This window comes from Mus musculus, chromosome 5 (genome assembly GCF_000001635.26).
Source record: "Mus musculus strain C57BL/6J chromosome 5, GRCm38.p6 C57BL/6J".
Classification (NCBI taxonomy): Eukaryota; Metazoa; Chordata; class Mammalia; order Rodentia; family Muridae; genus Mus; species Mus musculus.
In genome coordinates, this window is record NC_000071.6 from 111,909,548 (window position 1) to 111,929,913 (window position 20,366).

The 20,366-nt window shown below is 50.1% G+C and overlaps 2 long non-coding RNA genes across 15 annotated transcripts in view; one reads left to right on the top strand and one right to left on the bottom strand.

The window, feature by feature from the left end:
* Gm36794 overlaps positions 1–20,366 on the bottom strand; it is a 51,806-nt gene that overhangs the window by 14,800 nt on the left and 16,640 nt on the right. Inside the window, exons 4-5 of one of the 8 annotated variants that reach the window (XR_880581.2) lie at positions 14,876–15,026; positions 13,943–14,125 (exon numbers count right to left, since the gene is read on the bottom strand). The exons of the other annotated variants lie outside the window; for them this stretch is intronic. This is a non-coding gene — a long non-coding RNA (predicted gene, 36794). Of the gene's footprint in view, positions 1–13,942; positions 14,126–14,875; positions 15,027–20,366 lie in introns of those variants that run through there. 8 annotated transcript variants of the gene reach the window in all.
* Gm36880 lies at positions 1,126–10,009 on the top strand. Of its 7 annotated transcripts, XR_389541.2 has the most exons (6): positions 1,126–1,266; positions 3,149–3,400; positions 6,830–6,991; positions 7,151–7,265; positions 9,037–9,109; positions 9,278–10,008. It is a non-coding gene; the product is annotated as a predicted gene, 36880 (long non-coding RNA). The 7 variants fall into 7 exon arrangements; XR_880588.3 differs by lacking the exon at positions 3,149–3,400 and having other exon boundaries at positions 9,278–10,004; XR_389540.3 differs by lacking the exon at positions 1,126–1,266 and having other exon boundaries at positions 2,844–3,400; positions 9,278–10,004.

The following is a 20,366-nucleotide window of genomic DNA, read 5'->3' on the forward strand; positions in this document are numbered from 1 at the left end:
AAAGTTCATAAGGAGACTTCACTTAAGGCCAACACAGCTTCTACTGTGTCCTGGCCATGATCTTTAAAGAAGTCACCAAACCAGCTAAACTTTGGTTTCCCACACTCGTGCAAGATGCTCCTTTCTACCTGTAGTGGGTGTGTATTCGACAGTCCACATCTTAAGCCCTGTGGCACCTGGTACACATGAGCTGCTGTGAAATACTAGACTCCTTCTCAGGGAGGAGGGGAGCTCCTGCCATCATGGCAGTATAACAGAGGAAGGCAGCCTCTTGTCTTTCATGTCAGCAAAGATGCTCACTCCCCCTGAGGAGTCAGGAGACAAGGACCTGCACCTCCATAATCCCCTACTCCCCTTAGATTCTCTCACTCTCTGAGACTCTCATCTCTGTGAAAATGAGAATTATTTCAATTAAAAGTAAACAGGCTAGGGATGGCTCATAGGCAGCATGCTTAAATCTATACCCAGTAGTGTGAGTCTATAATCCCAAAGTTCTACCTGGAGGGAAGAGGTGGAGCAGGAGATCCCTGAGACTCACAGGCCAGCTAGCCTAGTGTGTGCAGCTATAACAAAGAACCCCACCTCAAACAAGGTGGGAGGTCAGGCCCCATACTCACAGTAGCCTCTGACTGCAGCACTGTGGGCACCTGTAGTCACGTGAGTGCTCACAAGGGAAACAACATTTCCTTTTCTTTTCCTCCCACAGATTCAAGTGGAGACAGAAATATTGAATTTATTTGCAACAAAAGAGAGAGAAAGTAACAGTTGAGTCTAAATGTAACAGGTCCCCTGTGTGGTTACCGGGACTCCTGGGAAGAGTCAAGTGGCTGTCAGAGGCAGTTACATGGTTACACTTTTGCAGGACACCAGCCCCTTCCTTCTCAGTAATCATACTCAGGAGAACAGGGAGGAGGCTGTCAGCTCTGCTCCTCACCACCCCAGGGCTCTGGCGGCTGCTGTTTTGAGGAACCCTGGGGCTCTGTGAACACCGTGTGTGACAGTGGCACTCAGATCCTTTCTTGCTGAAATGTTCTAAATGCCTGGGCTTTTTTTTTTTTTTTTTTTTTTTTTTTTTAAATACTGTCTTGGCACTCGATTTATCTCAACCAGCCTGTGTGTGGATGGGGCTGCATTGCACATGCCTGGGTATCACCACACATGTTCAGAAAGACGGCAAGAAGGGAGTCTCACAAGCCGTTAAAGGGGAAATTTCCGATGCATTTTTCTCGTGGCCTCTGGTACATTAATAAGCGAGGTTACAAACTGGTAAGGAGCGGAGGGTGGTAACACCACAGTGGGAGAGTAGAGGCTGCCATTGCAGCTGTCTGATGCCACAGCCATAGCCATGCCTTAGAGGCTCTGAAGCTGCATGTGGGGAAATGGCCCACAGAAGTCTTGAGAAAGTCAGTAAGACTTGCCAAGTCAGTGATTCAGGGACGGGGTGGGATAAGGTTTAAAAGAAGGAAATGGTAAAGGTAACCTGGGACTTTGTAGACACAGCCCACAAGGGGCCAATTGGTTTCCACAAACTTGGGGAATGGTTGGCAGAGCCGGTGCCTCTGTGCAGGGTAGACTGTTGAAGGGCCCGTGCCTTGCCTCATGCACTTGATGGACAGCCTCTGCTGCAGATGTGTCTTGCACCTTGATTTTGAACCCAGGTTGATGAGAAAGCAATGCTTCCTGTTGCTGCCCCTGAGATTCCTGGCTGGTTTTATCAGCAACACCTGACTGATACGGTGTTAACTGCAATTCCTTCATCTTACTCATTCAGGAAATGCTTTGCATGCCAGGTGCTTTGACAGGTGCCAGGTGCTCTGACAGGTGGCCGACTGATGGAAATGGGCCAAGATTTCAGATTTACTGATTTCTAAGATTGCAAACGTTGCTCAGGGCACAGGCCCGAGTGCTGTAACTGTGTGGAGGTTGCTTCTCCTCTCGTTGCTGTGATAAAATGCCTGAGAGGAGCGAAGCGTGGGGGGAAGGGTTTTTTTTAGGCTCACGGCTTGATGGTGACAGTCAGGTGGGGAAGGCACGGTGGCAGGAGTGGGAGGCAGATGGTCACACTGTGCCTGCAGTCAGGAGGCAAAGAGAGATGAATACTGGTCCTCATGTGGCTTTTCCTTTTCTAGTCAGTACAAGGTCCCAGACATGGAGTGGTACCACCATATTTGAGTATCTTCCTGCCTCAATCTAAAAGATTCCTGCCAGGCACACCCAGGTTTCCCCCGCCCCCCATGGTGATTCTAAATCCCATCAAGTAGAGAGGCCGGATTAACCAGGACAATAGGCAGACCAGCATATACAAGGGGCTCCTATCCCAACTCAAAGAAAGCAAGGCAAGCCAGAAACTGTAAGACCTCCCCCAGAATTGATGGGTGGGACCATAGAACTAGTTTCTCAACTGACCAGCAGGGAGAAAAGTTTTCAGTGCCACAAAACTGGCAACTCAGACTCAGAGTCTGTCATCCCAACTGGGGTTGAAGCCAGGCAGAAGGGAGGGAAGCTCTCGGGGCATCTCTGCTGAGCACTGAAGGTCCCAGAGTTTTGTTTTATCTTAAGAAGATTGTATTTCAGGCAGACAAAGAGACAGAAACGCTCAAAGCAACTCCATATATCACGGGAAGTTACAGTAGAAGATGGAGGAGCAGGTATGGGGCCTCAAGGGACCTAAGCAGGAAGGCATTTGCATGCCAACCAGAGAGAGGTTTGAACTGGATCCCTGGAAAGGAATTGGGAGCCATGGAAACTTTGAGCAAGGCAGCATAGAGATTCTGTTTGGAAAGGTGGATTAACTGAGGCCAGGAGGCCAGGGGTGGGGGGGAAGATGGGTGAGGGACCAGGGAGGAGGGGTGTTATCACCGGAAGACACGTGGAGGAAGACATGAACCTGTTCCAGAAATGACATCTGCCCATCCTGTTTCTATGAGCTCTAGCCACTCTGCTCCTATCATTTATTTTATAAATCAATCATTCCATTTATTATTGATTAATTTGCTCAAAATCAGCTCAGAGAGGGAGGATAGGTGAGTGTCCTCAAGTCTCATAGCAGGTGAACTTAGGACTAAGGATCAGAAGTCGGAATACGTGTGTGGATAAAAGCTTACCCACAAACCCACTGTCCTTTCCCATTTGGTGACTCATTGACCAGCGAAGCCTCCACCGTGTGTTTGCTCCAAGCTGAGAAGTCTTGGAGAATGGACTCTTCAAGAATTCCCCATTCCAAAGACCAGAGCTTCCATGATCTGGATGAGAAAACGGAGGCCCTGGAGTGCGGGTTGATGACTGACTTTTCTGTCAGGCTACCAGGGATATTGCCTGGGCTGAAGACTTCAGCAGGATTGGGGCACAAGTGACATCAATAAGCGTCGGGAGTGAGCCTGATCCCACCATGAAACTTTTGGTGAGAAGCTGGCCTCTTTGGGCCTCAGTTTCCCCAATCTCACAGCCAGCCATCCCTTATGCAAGTCATTCTGGTATTCCAGCCATAGCAGGGCACCTGTAAGTGACAGGACGGTTTCCCTCCCTCAGGCTTAAGGCAGACACAGGACATATAGCCCTGCCTCTTCCTATCCCCTGGCTAAAGACCCCATGGGTCCCAGCATGAAGCACACACCACATCCAAGCCTTCTCTGCCACAGCAGCTGAGCTGCCTCTTTCCCTCCTGCTTTCCTGCCTTCTCTGCTGTTTACACACTGCACACGAAGCTCACTTGTGTTCCAGTCTTGTGAAACCTGCTCTGTTTCTTCTCCTTTCTTTTCTAGGTGGGTTTGAGCCTGTAATCTGGTTAATTATTTCCCAGAGCAGTGGTTTGGTGGATTTGGCTCAGCGTGAGGAAGAAAGAATCACGGGAATAGGTCCTGAGAAAAAAAAAACCTCGCTCTCCAGAAAATCTAATTTCATCATTGAGAAATCTTCTGTCTTAAGCAGCCTCCCCCCCTCCCACCACCACCATAAATTTACATATTCTATATGTCTGCAGAACAAAGTGGGTCCCATTTGCATAGTGCTGCTGAAGGGGCTGGCGTGCCTCGTGAACCCTAATGCAGCAGCAGGAGCAGGGAGCTATTATTAAGCTGTAGACACTGGCAGGAAGGAGACCCAGATGGATTTCCACTCCAGTCTCATATCGCCTGGCTGCCTGTTAGCCAAAGCCCAGGTCCCGGGCTGCTGTGGACCCCAGGGCTGGGGACAGTCAGCTGGCTGGCCCTCAGGTCAAGTCTGCAGGCTGGTGGAGAGTGGGTAGCTTTAGATTTCCATGCTGACAGCATGGACGGCTGCTTGTATTTTGGACAGTTTTGTGATGTTACTTTTGCCCTGGCATGGCACTTACCCCACCACCACCACCACCCACCCATGCTCATGCAGCCCACTGCTAAGCTCTCTAGGAATACTGTGCTCATGGTGGCATTTCCCCAAGTTAAGGTTGGAGAATACAGCTTGGAGGTAGGAATTCTCTCTCCTTCTGCAACCAGCTTCTCACAGGCTGCATTGTGGGGAGGCCAGGTTGTCACTGGTCCTAGCAAGCAACTCTGTGGTTGGGCTCAGGATCTTTACCTGGGGTCACTTGGTGTCCTGGAACCCAAGTGTTCTTTCCAGAGAGCCACCCTGGGCAGGTATGGTGGGGTAGAGACTGCCTGCTTGGGTTACAGTTGGGGTTTTCTCCAGTTGCTTCGTGATACAACAAGAGCTTCAGTGAGCCCGAGTCTTTCAATTTTTTTGTTGAGTTTTATTTCTCTCTCTCTTTCTCTCTCTCTCTCTCTCTCTCTCTCTCTCTCTCTCTCTCTCTGTGTGTGTGTGTGTGTGTGTGTGTGTGTGTGTGTGTGTGTGTCACTATGCAGCCCAGTCTGGCCTTAAACCACAATCTGCCTGCTTTAGTCTCCCCATGCTGGGATCTAAGGCTACCCCAAGTACTTGATAGATTTAAATTAGGCTAATCCATAAACATGTCCCACTTCTCAGGCAAAAGCACTGTGGGGCTCTTGGTGAGTGCCAGATAGGCTTAACTAGCGCACAGTCAGCGTGGGGCGGAACTGAAGACCTGGGAGAATCACCCAGGCCTTATGCCTTGTGGTTAATAATGGATCCTGTGGCTTTAATTTCTCCAAACAAATGCTTTTCATTTTCATGGAGTTGATGCACCTGGTGGGTTAGGTGGAGGCTTCGAGGTTGCTCAGTGCCAGATTTCAACAAGGAGTCACTTCTTGGGACACAGGTATGCCAAAGCCACTGTGACACAGGTATATTATAGGCTGCTGACACACAGGTATTATGGGGCTGTTGTGACACATGTTGTGTTATAGAGCTACTGCCACACAGGTGTGTTATAGGGCTACTGTCACACAGGTATGTTAAACATAGGACTGCTGTCACACAGATGTGTTATAGAACTGCTGTCACACAGGTGTGTTATAGAAGTGCTGTGACACAGGTGTGTTCCAGGGCTGTTGTGACACAGGTATGTTATAGGGCTGCTGTGACACAGGTGTGTTCCAGGGCTGCTGTGACACAGGTATGTTACAGGGCTGCTGTGACACAGGTATGTTCCAGGGCTGCTGTGACACAGGTATGTTACAGGGCTGCTGTCACACAGGTGTGTTACAGGGTTGTTGTCACACAGGTGTGTTACAGGGTTGTTGTCACACAGGTATGTTACAGGACTGCTGTGACACAGGCGTGTTACAGGGTTGTTGTCACACAGGTATGTTACAGGACTGCTGTGACACAGGTGTGTTACAGGGTTGCTGTCACACAGATGTGTTACAGAGCTGCTGTGACACAAGTGTGTTACAGGGTTGTTGTCACACAGGTATGTTACAGGGCTGCTGTGACACAGGTGTGTTACAGGGTTGTTGTCACACAGGTGTGTTACAGGGCTGCTGTGACACAGGTGTGTTACAGGGTTGTTGTCACACAGGTGTACTGACTTAGAGTGCTATATTGGAGCATCAAGACCCAGGCTGGCTGCATCAGGCTGAATGGCTTAGAAATTTGGAGTAGAGGTCTTCAAGCAGAGACTGGTAAGGAGATCTGGGCTTTGCCACTGTGGTCTGGGTTCAGGTCTCTGAGCTGCCCTATGAGGGCCAAGTGTCCCTTGTCTTTAGAGAATCCCTAGTGCTTGTAGAGGGGTGGAAGCTCACAGTGGAAGCTGTGGCTGAATCCAGCTCAGCCCATCAGTCCTCTGCCAAAGAGCAGCCTTCTGCTGCTGCATCCTGACATCATCAGTGTGGACCTGCACTTTTGGGGGAACAGATAGCTGCCTTCCATGCATTCTACAATGAGGTTGTGGTGAGGTTTTATTCTCAGGACCAGGGGGAAGAAAGAGCAGAGAGGACAGGGGAGGGGACGGGAGGGGAGGGGAGGAAAGGGGAGGGGAGGAAAGGGGAGGGGAGGGGAGGTGAGGGGAGGGAGTCGAAGAGAAAGGAAGAGAATCATGTAGCATGCAGACTTGACAGCTCATTTAATTACCATAGCTAAAGTGGCTTATCCTGCACTATGTTCTGAATCCACACCTGTGACAGCCTGTCACAGGTCCCCATGTGAGGTACACACCAACACACTCTGTCTCAGATCTGCAATGTCCACAGCAGGACAGTCTGATGCCTAAAACTAGGAACTACCCAGGTGCCCAGCCATTCCCGAAAGTCTTCCCTATGACAGGGTGCCAAGTCCAGCCACTTCCTGTTTGACAAAGGGAGTTTCACCTGTCACCTTTGGTGGCTTTGGAATTGCAGCAGCAGAGCTGTGGTCAGCAGACAGGAGACCTATAAACCCTGGAGGGCTTTCTTATCTGGCCCCTTCCGGAATGAATGTGTCTCTTCCTGCTACACAGACATGGAGATGAACAACCTGAAACTTCCTGAAGGACTGTGAGTGACACCTATTACGACGTCATGAGCAGACAAGGCAACCTCATCAGGACACACTAACAGAAACTCGAGGCAGAGAGCCGTGGTCAACTGTGGAGGACACAGCGACCTGGCTCTGGAGCATGGTGAGGAGAGCTATGGTTGAGTTGCTGAAGTTCACTCATCAAGACACACACTCACACACTTTCCCAAGTTTGTGCTGCCTGTGGGTAAAAGCTTTTAAATAAATAGGAAAGAAAAGTGTGTGTGTGTGTGTGTAACGTCTGCCCATGTTTCCTTCCTAGGAACCTCAGACAACATACTGTCAAGTGAGAAACAGACAACAGACAACTTCAACTCTCACACATGAGCACACATTTTCACTTGCTCACCAAACGTATTGACCACTCCGCCAAACAGGTACTGGGAGAAGGGAGATGGGTAGCTTGTGAAATCAGCTCAGCCACCACCTCCTTGGTGCTTCGAGGTCCTGTGTGCCTACAGGACACGGACCTGCAGTCTTGCACCCAGAACCCATAAGCACTTTCCTGACCTCTGCCCCTTCTCACTCTGTGGTCACCACTGAATCGTGCTTACCACAGACAGGTGGCAGTCTAGGTGACAAGACCCAGAGGGAACAGGGACCTCCAGAGAGACAGCAGTCTGGGCTGAGCAGAATTGCTGTCTTCTCCATGGCCTTGATTTTTAGCTCAACTTTAAAGGCATCACCTCTGAAAACCTGATGTGTTAGGAGTCTTTGAGCTTAGGGCTCTTTGCGAACACTTGTCCTGTGACCAGGCCACCCCACTGTCCCATCTTTGTGTGTGTGTGTGTGTATGTGTGTGTATACATATACATATGTGTGTGTGTGTGTGTGTATATATATATATATATATATATATAGTATATGTGGTACATGTGTGTATATGGCCAGCCAAGTCTCAACACGAAGCTCCTGACTCAGGTTTGTGGCAACCAGCCTCCCCCTCGTCCCCTGGACCTTCCATAACAGCCTCTGAGGAGCACGAAGTGTCAAGCCCTGTAACACCCATAATGCAGACAGGCCAACTGAGGCCTGGTACAATAAAGGTTGTCCAAGGACACTCAGCTTGCAAGTATCCAAAGCAGAGCGTGACCCCCAAATCTATCTGTCCCAAGATTGCCAATGTGGCTATCGCAATGCAGGACCCAGCTCCGGAGTCCTCATCCCCAACTCTGGGAGAGAGCCTGTGGTCGCACATCGGACCACGTGCCACTGCATCTGCAGACTGGTCACAGCACAGATCCAACACTCAGTGACTAGCTTTTGTCTGTTGCCACCAATTAACGTGATGCCTACCTCTATCTTTGCACTACTATTCCCTTAGAATTAAAGAGACTGACGCCCCAGGTCCTCTGTAAAGAAAGAGGCTGCTCAGCCTGTGCCATTTAGTATGCTAAGCAGGTCCCTGCTTCCTGTGAAGTGCAAGTGCTGGCTTTGAGACGTGGAGATACATTCAAATTAACTCCACGCTATTCCTCTTCCAGATCCCTTCCTAGGGCTGACTCCTGAGCACTGACATTACTAACTCAGCAGGAGGGCAGAGATCCCCCCCCCCACCTTAGACTTGGGAAGGGCTCTAGGTGGCGCTCCCCCCTCCACCTTAGACTTGGGGAGGGTCCTGTTTTTGTACAAGCCCGCAGGGTGGCCAGCCCCACAAAAGGCCTCCTTAGAACTGGGTCTGACTGGTTCCCTCCTGGAGCACCACAACCAAGTTGTTTGTTCAGTAAACAGAGACTACATCTCAGCCTGTGACGTTAGTTCTGAGGGGAATGGCACCCGGCAAAGCCAGAAAAATCCTTGTCCTTGAGGAACAAGATTTCCACGAGAGACGGATAACACAGATGATCAAGTCTGTTTTGTATCAAGGAGACAGGGCCAGGTGAAGCAGGCTTAAAGAACAGATAGGCACCTGTGCTGGTGTCTGGGACTTGTAATAGATTTATAGGTGAGACCAGTGGATCCCGACAGCATTCCAAAGCTAAGAGGCTCTGAGGTCAGGGGATCTAGGCTCTGTCCATGTTAGAGGCTACCGAACTCCAGACAAGGAGATCCTCTGGGTGTCTGGAAAGTCAAGCCTACTCCTAGCTGTGGAGCAGACTGCAGGAAAGAGACAACGGGTGTCTGCAGTAATCTGACCTCCTCCTGCAGGTAAGCTGCTCCTTCCTTGAGGTGAGCAGAGTCCCTTGGACAGCATCACTGGAGAGCTGTGAGCATCCATAAGGTATTGGTGTGGGCTGGTCAGCCGGAAGTTCTGTGTCTTCTGTGCTTTGGGGCCATCTGGGTAAAGTTCAATAGCAACTTGCCCATGAGCTTGGACTGCTGAGTCTCTTGAGGAATCTCCCTGTCTCTTCCCTGCGTCTTACCCATGCCCGACCTTTTCCATCAACAGGCCCTCCCATCTTGGCAACAGAGGCAAGGGCTAGACACGCCACCCCCTCCTCTCGAGCGTGAACGGCTGCCCTCGAAGTGTGTTGACCTGCCTCCTCCCTGGCCTCTTGAGGACCCTACCTCTTCTGAGAGCCACAGGCCATTGCACAATAAACCTTTATCAATATGACTCCAATAAATGTTTCAGCTCGCATATAAATTCCAGCCCCCGCCGCACAGTGGAGGAGACCTGCTCAATGCTCAGCCCATAAAGAAGTAATAATGCAGTTAAAAGGTGGGGCCCGTCACCCTCGTAAAGCCGGGGATCGATGCAGGGGAGCTGAGGACAGCAGGCAGCGGAAACTGCTTGCCTTGCTACAGCAGAAACAGAGGACACCGGAGTGAGCTGAGGATCCAGGAAGGTGGTTCTCGGGTCTAGGGGAGGAGGCCCTGGCTGAGGGACCGTGGTTCTCGAGTTTCAGTGAACCACATGGCAAGGAATCTACATTCTGTCCAGGCACAGTCAGGCCTCCATTAGGTCCTTTCAATTCAGTAAGCCTCAGTCTTCTTCCCAGGAAAATGGGCAATGGATTCTTGGTTCAGAAAGTGAAGAAACATGACTCTGATATTCGAGGGGGCCGAGGTCCCAAGGCAACCCAGGATGGACATCTGTGCACCGATAGAAGGAGGAGGTATCCCTGGAGGGCAATAGGGAGTTGTGGGAAAGAACAAAAACAGGCTCCTCGTGGCTCTACCTCCTGCTGCAAGGTGAGCTTCCAGCTCCAGGAACCAAAACAATCAGAATTTCTGGTCTTAGATGAATGAGTTCAGAGTTTTCACAAGTGTGCTGGGGCTAACAGTAAGTGTTCATACAGGCTGCACACTCCCGTAAAGCTACTTTGAACACTTCCTTCGGGTCACCAGAGGGAGTGGTTGGGCTGACATGCTCACACACATGCACACACATGCTCACACGCACATACACAGACATGTGCGCACACACATGCATACACACACGTGCAGAAAGACAGCAGAGAGGTGGGCACTGGAGATCAGACTCTGCCCAATTGCTGTGGGCCCCCAGGTACGTTAATAGTTCCTACTCGTGGGGTTCTTATGAAGATTCAAGGACCACTCCCCCAAAGCATGTAAGACAAGGTGTTTAGGACCCAGTGTGCTCAGAGGTTGGCTACTGCCTGCTTTGGACAGATCTCAAATCATGCCAGGGATGGAGGGTGGGAGTGAAGAGGTGGAGGACCAGTACGACCCCGAGGCCATGCTTTCCGAATGTGTCACCCTCCTCAGGATCAGCTGTTTTCTCTGACCAACTGCGGCAGTCACTGGATAGGGCATCAAGGGGCAGAGGGCCACATGCCTCTGAGGATGGTTGCCGACATCGTCAGGTGTCTTGGAACATCCTGGATTCACTGCATCTGGTGTGTGTGTGTGTGTGTGTGTGTGTGTGTGTGTGTGTGTGTGTGTGTATTTGTCGATCTGTTCTCTGTGTATATCCCACAATGACCCACACTGGACCCACAGATAAACAAACTTGGACTTTTTGTTCGTAAGGGAAACACAGTCTTAAGGGGAAAGAACGACCCTCATCAAGGGCCACACAGATGTGTGTCCTACCCTAGCTTGCCAACAAGGTGAAACAGGTGCCAGGGCATCCTGGTCTAAGACATTGAGAAAGGCTCCCTGTGGAAGTGAGTGTGGCTACCCAGGGATGGAGAAGCCAAGGCACACAGAGGGTCAGTGATGGGAAGAATCATGGAGTATTTGAGGGGGTCTGTACAGTATATCCTAGGAAGCTCTGTGCAGACACCCCAAGGCTTCCATGAACACTACCACTTGGTGACTGTGCTGAAGACTCTCAGACTGTAGTTTAAAGTCCTTTTTAATAAAAATTACTGGTCCCTGAGGGTCATCTCATGTGGGACATCTTGGGTAGGGCTCTCTGGAGATACAAGTCTTGAAAGCTAGCATTCATGGGAATGTGAGGTTCTAGCTTGCCTGCCATCTCCCACCCTGGACATGCACACCATAGCCCAGGATCTCTGCAGCGGCTCCCGGGGGGTGGGGTGGGGGGAGAACACAGAGTGGGAAGCACTCGCTGCTCCCCGTGCTACCTTCGGAACGAGCTCTTCCACATCTAATTTTAATGTATTTACTAACGTCACAAGGGTGCATGCACGGGTGCAGGTGCAGGTGTCATTGCACACATGTGGAGGTCAGAGGACAACTCTGGAGAATCGATTTTCTGCTTCTATTCTTACATGGATCCCGGGGATCAAACACGGGTCGCTGGGCTGGTGCGCGTCAAACAGCTGTCCCGTTGAGTACGGGACCTCCACACATGCGCTTTTCTCGTCTAATCTTGACTTGGCACATAAGGAACCTGAGACTCAGAGGGGGATGGTGATCGATCAACCAGAACATCACACCCAGCAGAGCCGGCACCGCAGCCTTTCCATCTCCAGGTCGTCCTTCCTCTCTGCAATGGTTATGTCCAGCTAACACCAGGTAGCAGGTGGGAGAGGCCAGATCTGTGGACTGTTATGGTCAAGAAGTCAGCCCCACCATGAAGCCAACACTGATAATTATTGGTTAAGTCAATTTCTCTTTGAGGATCCATGTATCTTCTTCTGAAGATGGTGGTGGAACTCCTACCTGTCTAGCATCATAAACCCCAAAGTGAGGATGCATAGACACGATGAAGTAACAGCTATAAGTAGGCTGAGCCCATCTTACTGCTTAGCCACCAATCATAGCCAACACAAATGAGAACTCTAAGCCGGTACGGCATGGAGATGCTCAGCGTGTCAAGCACAGCTCACTGGTGATTTGTGCAGTTTTGCTTATTGTCCCAGACACAGATATCCTGAGAACAAGGCCTAGGAAGAATAAATAGAACAACATACCCAAGGCCACCAAATTACTGGGGAGAGCAAAGACAAACCAAGACTGAGCTTTGGGCTAGAGAGACCAAGGAAAAAGTGGTGAAGGGCCCCACTCTCTCCGGGGATGTTGGCACTAGGAACTATGAAAGAGTTGTAAGATCAAACTTCAAAAGATAGATAGCTCACAAAACTGGCCCAAACTTCCTCCCACTTCCATCGTTGTTGCTTATGGTATGTTTACAGTTCTCCCATCCAGATGCCTAGCTGTCTCATTTCACCCACTGGTTATGTTCTTGGGCCTCCTTTAGCAATAGAAAATGAAAGAGACCACCACTCCCACAATGCTGTGCAAAGACCTCTTGTAATGGAGAGCAGATGCTTATATCATAAAGCCATTGAGCTTGGTTGGTTGGTTCTTCAGCCATAGTTGGCAGACACACTTTGGTTTCTTTACCTTCTTTTAAAAAAAATTGTCCTATTTTTAAAAATTATCTGGGGCTGGAGAGATGGCTCAGTGGTTAAGAGCACAGACTGCTCTTCCGAAGGTCCTGAGTTCAAATCCCAGCAACCATATGGTGGCTCACAATCACCCATAATGAGATCTGACACCCTCTTCTGGTGTGTCTGAAGACAGCTAAAATGTACTTATTTATAGTAATAAATAAATTTTTGGGCTGGAGTGAACAGGGACTAAGTGAGCAGAGTTGACTGGAGCAAACGGAGTTTACCAGAGCAAACAGAAGTCCTAAATTCAATTCCCAACAACCACATGAAGGCTCACAACCATTTGAACAGCTACAGTGTACTCATATATGTAAAATAAATAAATAAATAAATCTTTTAAAAAATTATCTCAATGTGTTTGTGTGCGCACATATGGTTACAGGTATAAATGGAGGACAGAAGAGAGTGTGGTACCCTCAATTCTGGAGTTACAGGTGGTTTTGAGTCAACCAGTTTGGGTTCTGGGAACTGAACCCAGGACCTCGGTAAGAACAACATGTGCTCTTTGTGCTGGGCCATCTCTTTAGTCCAGTTACCTCACTTTCTAAGGCTGTGGCCTTGGGGAAAAATACTTCACATCTCTGAGGCTCAGTTTCCCCATTTGTAGGGGATGGAGATGGTGGGGCAACTTCCTAAAATTCCATGGAGATCAGAGAGGAGAAGGCACCCAGGGTCAGCGGCACAGTTCTGGCCTGTAGACAGTGACCAAGAGGCAGAGCTTCTGCCTAGGAAGCCCTCCACCCCTGCTGCCCCCTCCACCCCAGCCGCCCTGGGACTACAGAGTGCTATTTGCTCCAAGGCTGCACTTCAGACAGATCTGTAATTAAACATCGACGACTAAGCTAATAGCTCTGGGAACTCCAAGCTGCGTCCTGGCCCCTGGACCCCATTGGAGCCCTGGGCCAACCAGGGCAGGGCCAGCACCAGGGTGGGCGGCCCCAGTGTAGGCTGAGTTCAGTGGTGCAGCTCCCTCTGCTTGCTGGAGCTAGCGTGTTTACATACATCCCATAATCACCATCTGCACAGCCAGCGGCGTTTGTTGCAAATGGCCCATTTCCATCTGTTGAAGCAATTTCCTCAGAGGAATTCGCGTTGATCACTTTTTTATGCAAAGCTTTTGTGGAGACCATTTTTCCCCCCAATGGTTTTTAATAGGTCTAAATATCTGAGGCGCAGGGAGGGGCCTCACAAGAAAGAGGACGCTCAGGGAAGGGTGGCTGTGGGTAGCCAAGGTGGGGGAGGCTGAGTCCCCCCGAACCTTACCTGCATTCCTCATCTGTGTCCCCCAAACCCATCACTGTGACCACTGTGACGGGCCCCATCCTGGGCCATACCATGTCAAATATTTATTGTTTAGAGTTCTTCCAGAGTCAGCAGCCCCTGGCTAATGGAGAGGCCTCGCAGGGAGGGAGACTGGGGCGTAGTAATTGGCCAAGCAACTGGTGATTCCGCTCTGAGCTCCGTACCTGAAAGGACCAGATGGGCGATTTTGCATATTTTTGACAGCTGTAATGAACAGGGCAGCTCCGTATTGATTAAATGTCTGAGAAATTAGTGCAGCCCTCGGGAGCTTTGGTATTTACTATTTCTGCTCAAATCTCGGCAAAGTTTCCGTAAGCAGAAGTTGAGACCCTTGAATGATGATAAATACATTCCAGGGCCCCAGCCCCTCAGACACAGAGGGGAAGACAGGCTGCAGCTTTGGCCACTGAATGCCTGGCAGGCACAATGGTGTCTGCACCCCCAGCTTTCAGTAGGGTGCCAGGTGCATAGTAGGTGCCCAAGAATTGGCTATGCCTTGGTAGACAGTAGACAAGAAATCTAAATCTAAGTCCTGGACTTGTGTGGAAAACCCCACAACTCCCCATCATTCAACTAGACCCTGATCCCTTCCATAAATAAGGCATTGCATGTACAGGTGCCTTTGGCCAGCACTGCCCCTCACCTTGACTCTGCAGAATAGATTTTGCGCCCTTTTGGGGCCTTGATTTGCTGGGTTACAACTCAAAGAACTGTGATGAACTGTCTACTTGTTCCCAAGGAGATTCATATATACAGAAACTGGAGAATTACAGTGTGATCTGGAGTCCTGGGTGCGAATCCTGACCCCACCTCATCAAGCAGATATGAGTCCATTGCTCAATACTGCACCATGAGTCCCTGTGTCCAGCCTCCCCCCTCCCTTGCCCCATCTACAGCTGGACAATGGAGTTCACCTGTGAGAGCCGAGAGCTCAGTGGCTGTGAGCCACAGATCTTCACCTGTGCCACCCAGGAATATTTCTTTGCAAAGGTCATTCCAAGAGCCATCTGCCAGGAGACAGGAGAACCACAGACTCAGGAATGTGCAGTTATCTATGGTGCTGTCCTGGATGGAGGGAAGATGGGAGGGGAAGAGAGAGGGAGGAGAGACACACCCTTGGCTAAGCATACAGGCATTAGGCACCATAGACTGGCATGGTGTGAGGGGCCATGTCGGCTCTATGGTTATCTTTAAGCATAATCACAGAAGGCAAGTGGGACTTGATGAGTTACTTGACCCTGCATAGGAACAAGGGAGATGGGCCAATGGGCTGGCAGAGTAGACAAGTGGCAAATTTGCTGATGGCAAGATGGCAGGGAGGGTGATGGCAATCAGGTGACCACACTGGATATGGCCCAGGTGCTATAGACAGGCTCAGGGCTCACTCAGTCAGACTACAGGCTCTTGAACATATTTGTGTGCAAGACCCTAGTTCATTACCTTGATGGATAGATAAGTGGATGGATAGATGGATGGATGGATGGATAGTGGGTGGATGGATAGATGAATAAATAGATGGATGGATGGATAGTGAAGGGATGGGTGGGTAGATGAATAAATAAATGGATGGGTGGATGGATGGATGAACAGTGAATGGATAGATGGATGGATGGATGGGTGGGTGGGTGTGTGGATGGATGAGTAGATGGATGGGTGGATGGATGGATGGATGGATAGATGGATAGATGAATAAATGGATGGATGTATGGGTGGGTAGGTAGATGGGAGTATGGGTGGATGGGTGGGTGGGTGGATGGACAGACAGATGGACAGGTGGTATGGGTGGATGGGTAGATGATGGATGGATGGATGGATGGGTAGATGGATGGATAGATGGATGGGTGGGTGAGTGGAAGGATGGATGGATGGAAGATGTATGAACAGATGAACAGACAGGTAGCTTAATGGATGGTAGAAAGAAAAAAGGACAGATAGAGACAGTAGGTGGATAGATTAAAGAAGATGAATGGAAGAAAGGTGGAATGGAAGAAGCAAGGGTGTGAAGTGTGAAAGGAAGGGAGGGTGATGAGGCCATGAGAGCCCAGGCTGTACAGGACCAGAGGGAGAGGTGGGGAGGAGACCAAGCCTCACTGTTCTGTGATCTCTGCCAGGCAGGACATGGGACTGGGATGCACTCACTGCATGCATCGTGGAATGTTACCATATTTCATTCATTTCTCCTCCAATTAGGTAAAAAGCCTGTTCCATTAACAGCTACCCTTGCAGATCCAGACAAAATTAACTCCTGGTGCCTCATCCCAGCAGCAGGGCAATTGATTCCTCCCCATAATCTGCTGATTTCATTAGCAATACATTTATTTGGTACATGCATTTTGCCATACTGCTGCAAGGAAATGGCCCTGCAAGGTACGGGCTGTGGGGGGAGCACTCGGAATATTAACCAAATCGCTATTGCAGCTATTGTGGCGTTGCTTAAAGATCATATGTAAATCAAATGTCAGGGGAGAACACTGGAGCTGGGCTGTCAGGAAACAATTTAGCAGTGGTTAAAGGCACAGCTCATGGCTGGGTGAATCGTGAACTTTGGGAATGGAAATCTAGGCTGGCTTCTACTGTGGAGCCAATGAGACCTAGAGGAGAGAAAATGGGGGCTGGGAACCAGGGCTCTCCGTAGTCTGCAACAATGAAAATCAAACAAAAAGAGTGTGTGCTTTTAAATATTTACATATATCTGCACCACTGAGTTCCTGATGAGGGGCTTGGACTGTGGAAGAATCCTACCATCCTGTCTGCCTTGCCCCAGAAACAGGAGAGGTTAATTCCATGCCATGGATAATCAGAGGTGTGGAGAAAGGGAGTCCAGAGAAAACATGCATGATGCAGGCGTGACCCAGAACATGGGACCAGAGATTCTGCTCTTGGCAACTGACACTTGCCATTTGGTGTGTGTGTGTGTGTGTGCGTGTGTGTGTGTGTGTGTGTATGCACACATGCGCACAAGCTCATGTGCACACACACAAGCGCTCAGATGTGTGTGTGCATGCACATGCATTTGTGTATGCACATGTGTATATGCTTTCTATGTCTGTGTGCACATGTTTGTGTGCATGTAGGAACGTGTGTGAAACTAAGCACGTGTGTTGTTCTGTGGTCCATGCTCAGTCCCTTTTTTTAGAGATTTCCATCAGAAAGGGATTGCTAAGAAGGTTCCCAAGCTCTGAATGGTAACCAGGAAGCCTGTGTGCAAATCACAGGGGTCTAGGTGGAGGGACCTTCAGAATTTTATGTGTCTCCTGTACCCACTCAGTGTGCCTGTTACCCCCTGGGACAGTGGGGATGCCCAACTTCCAGAGCTTCAGAGTCTGATTCTCGCAGACCTTTTCTGTGAGGTCCACTCCTGGAGAGATTGCTTCAGGACCCAAGCCCTGACATTAGCAGCCAGTTTATTGGCTTCTCCAGGCCTCTTGTGTCCCGGGCTTGCAACTTCTGTGGTAACAGAGACAGGTGAGAACGCAGTGTGTCTACACTCAGAAGGCAGCAAGTGCCCCCCCCCCCCCATCACAGCCATCTCCTTCTGTCCTCTGACTTTGTCCCCATGTTTTCCTGGGAGGGTCATATAAAGCTGATTTCGATCACGTCCCTATGAATATGGGCCGGTCGTAGGCAACCACTTCCCAGGGTCCCCAATTCCCCCAGGGAAAGTCTTCTCCCTTGGAAAGCCATTAAGGATTTAATTTCTTATCATCTTCTAGTTGAGCCAGCCCGAGTGTTATGAATAATATCCTATTAGCAGAGACATTCAAACAATCACCGCTAACATGTTCTCAGGAGCGATGATGGAGCGTCCTCAGGAATCACCGCTTATCTACAGCCCCTCTCAGCACACACTCCATCACGCCCGGCATGGGCAGCCCCTCGGCTGTCTCAGATCTCAGATCAGAAGAGCTCAGGGTGGATGCCTGCAGATGCTGATGTAGGCAAATCCTCAGGCTGTGGGCCCTAAAGCACAGGACGCCCCCGGAACACACTCAAGCCATGCTGGGAGACCCAAAGTTACAGAAAAACAAGGACCACAAACCCTTAGACAAGAGGCTAAGCCAGGCAAGGTTGAACATGGGGAAGGGATATCTGAAGCAAACAAAAACAAGCTGGGCACAGTGATACCCATCATGCTAGCTATTTAGGAGGCTAAAACAGAAAGGTAGAAAATTCTAGCTCAATCTGGGGTCTGGAGTGAGTTCAAAGTCAGCCTAGCCTACAAAGTGAGTTCAAGGCCGGCCTGGTAATCCCAGCACTCCTGGGAAGGCTGTGGCTAGAGAATTACAAACTCTGTGGACTACATTATTGTGAGCAACCACCCTGGGGCAAGAGGTCTTATCTTAGAAATACAAAAATAATTGAGAGTCAAAGGTCCCTGAGATGGGTGGTGCTCCCACAAGGTGCTCCATTCAGTTCTCTGGCCACAGAGGTTAGAAGTCAGAGAAATCTAGCCCCTTCTTGTCGATGCCCAGGATCCAGGCTATTGCAACAAGAGCACCCATTTGTCTTCTGCTACCAGCAGGGACTCCTCCACCAGTGGGAAAGACAAAGACCTCATTTCTCAAGTGGCCATGGTCCCAAAAGCCATTCCTCAGCCATAAGGGTGTGTTTGTCTACTCCCAGGAGCTTGCCTATTTTTTTCTGAGACTCTCAGAGGAAGCCACAGCCATACACAAGTATAGACATACTCTATGCAGACAGGCTTCCCTGTCTGTTTCATGGAGTAGCTCTTCCAATAGCACCTCTGCTGGTACTGTGTACTACGTACCTCTACTGCTACTGAGTACTAAGTACCTTGGAGCCTGACCCCATTTGACCCTCATGGTTACACTTCATGTTACCATGGGGCCCATGAGCCCAATTTTCTGAGCTACCAAGAGCCCGTTGCTGGGCCTGATTCAGAGTTGTCTGTCTTAGTCAGGGTTTCTATTCCTGCACAAAACATTATGACCAAGAAGCAAGTTGGGGAGGAAAGGGTTGATTCAGCTTAAATTTCTACATTGCTGTCCAAAGGAACTTAGGACAGGAACTCACACATGGCAGGAACCTGGAGACAGGGGCTGATGCAGAGGCCTTGGAGGGGTGCTGCTTACTAGCTTGCTCCTAACAGCTTGCTCAGCTTGCTTTCTTATAGAACCCAGGACTACCAGCCCAGGGCTGGCCTCATCCACACTGGGCCCTCTCACCCTTGATCACTAATTGAGAAAATGCCTTACAGCTGGATCTCCTGGAGCCATTTCCTCAAGAGAGGCTCCTTTCTCTGTGATAACTCCACCTTGTATCAAGTTGACACACAAAGCTAGCCAGTACAAGGTCTTTTCTTGTGTGATCTCACACTCCTTAGTCTTTGGGGCTGACGAGGACCCTCTCTAGGCATTGGGTGCAGTGCCCAGTTACAGTGTAGAGGTAGTCAGATTCACTGAGTCCCAGGATTAAGCCCAATGGTAATTTTCCACCCGGCAGAGACCATGAGCTGTAATTTCTTCATGTAGGTGAATCTGGGAGAGAAGGATCTACCATCTACAAAGCCACCTCGTAGAAAAGCCTATGAAGCCCCGGGCCTTTGCAACCATCCAGACTGTTTCCTCCATCCCCGGGTGACCATCCCATAGCTTCCCAAGCGCTGGAGTTACAGGCGGGAGCCAGCACACCACGTTCTGATTTCATCCCAATCAGGTGTCATATTTTCTCCCCCCCCCCCAAGGGAACACTTGGGTGAGAATACAGCCAGGTTTGAAGCTTCCTCCTGTCCCGGTGCAGGCTCCTCCTCACCCTCCCTTCCCACAGCCCCAGTCTTGTCCTGCTCTCTGCCCTGCTTCGGAGCAGCTGGGGAGAGGGCAGTGTGGAGACACTCCCTCCTTGGGCCCCTTGCATGCTTAAATGCTTTTCTTCTGTTCTCTCTGACCTTGGGTGGCTGCGGTCACATAAGCGAACAGCGATAGACTCTCCGTCACCGTTCGATGCCCAGGGGAATGGTTTAAGGCCCTCCACTGAGGTATTTTTATGCAGACCATAATTTCCTTTAAGACCTTCACTGCGTCCCCACAGCCTCCCTGCCCTTTCCTCCCAGGAGCGCGCTCAGAAGAAAAGCCACCGCTAATGAGGGGACAAAGGTTTCCAGGCAGGCCCACTGCCTCACCCCAAGCTTGTGCAGCTCTGTTGTAGTGGGGTCCCCATTCTGCTCCCCCAGATTTCCATCTGGAAATGAGGGTAAGCAGGGCCTGCTCTGGGGGGCCCAGGACAGGGAAGGCAAGCACCGCCCTACGTTAAAATCTAAAGACAGGGCAAGCACGGGGACACAGGACACAGCAGGATCCAAGGCCCCAGAATCCTGGTTCTGTGCACAAGGCCAAACTACCATTGAGCAGGCATTGAGAAGAAAGTTCAAGGCTGCCCATGTTTGTG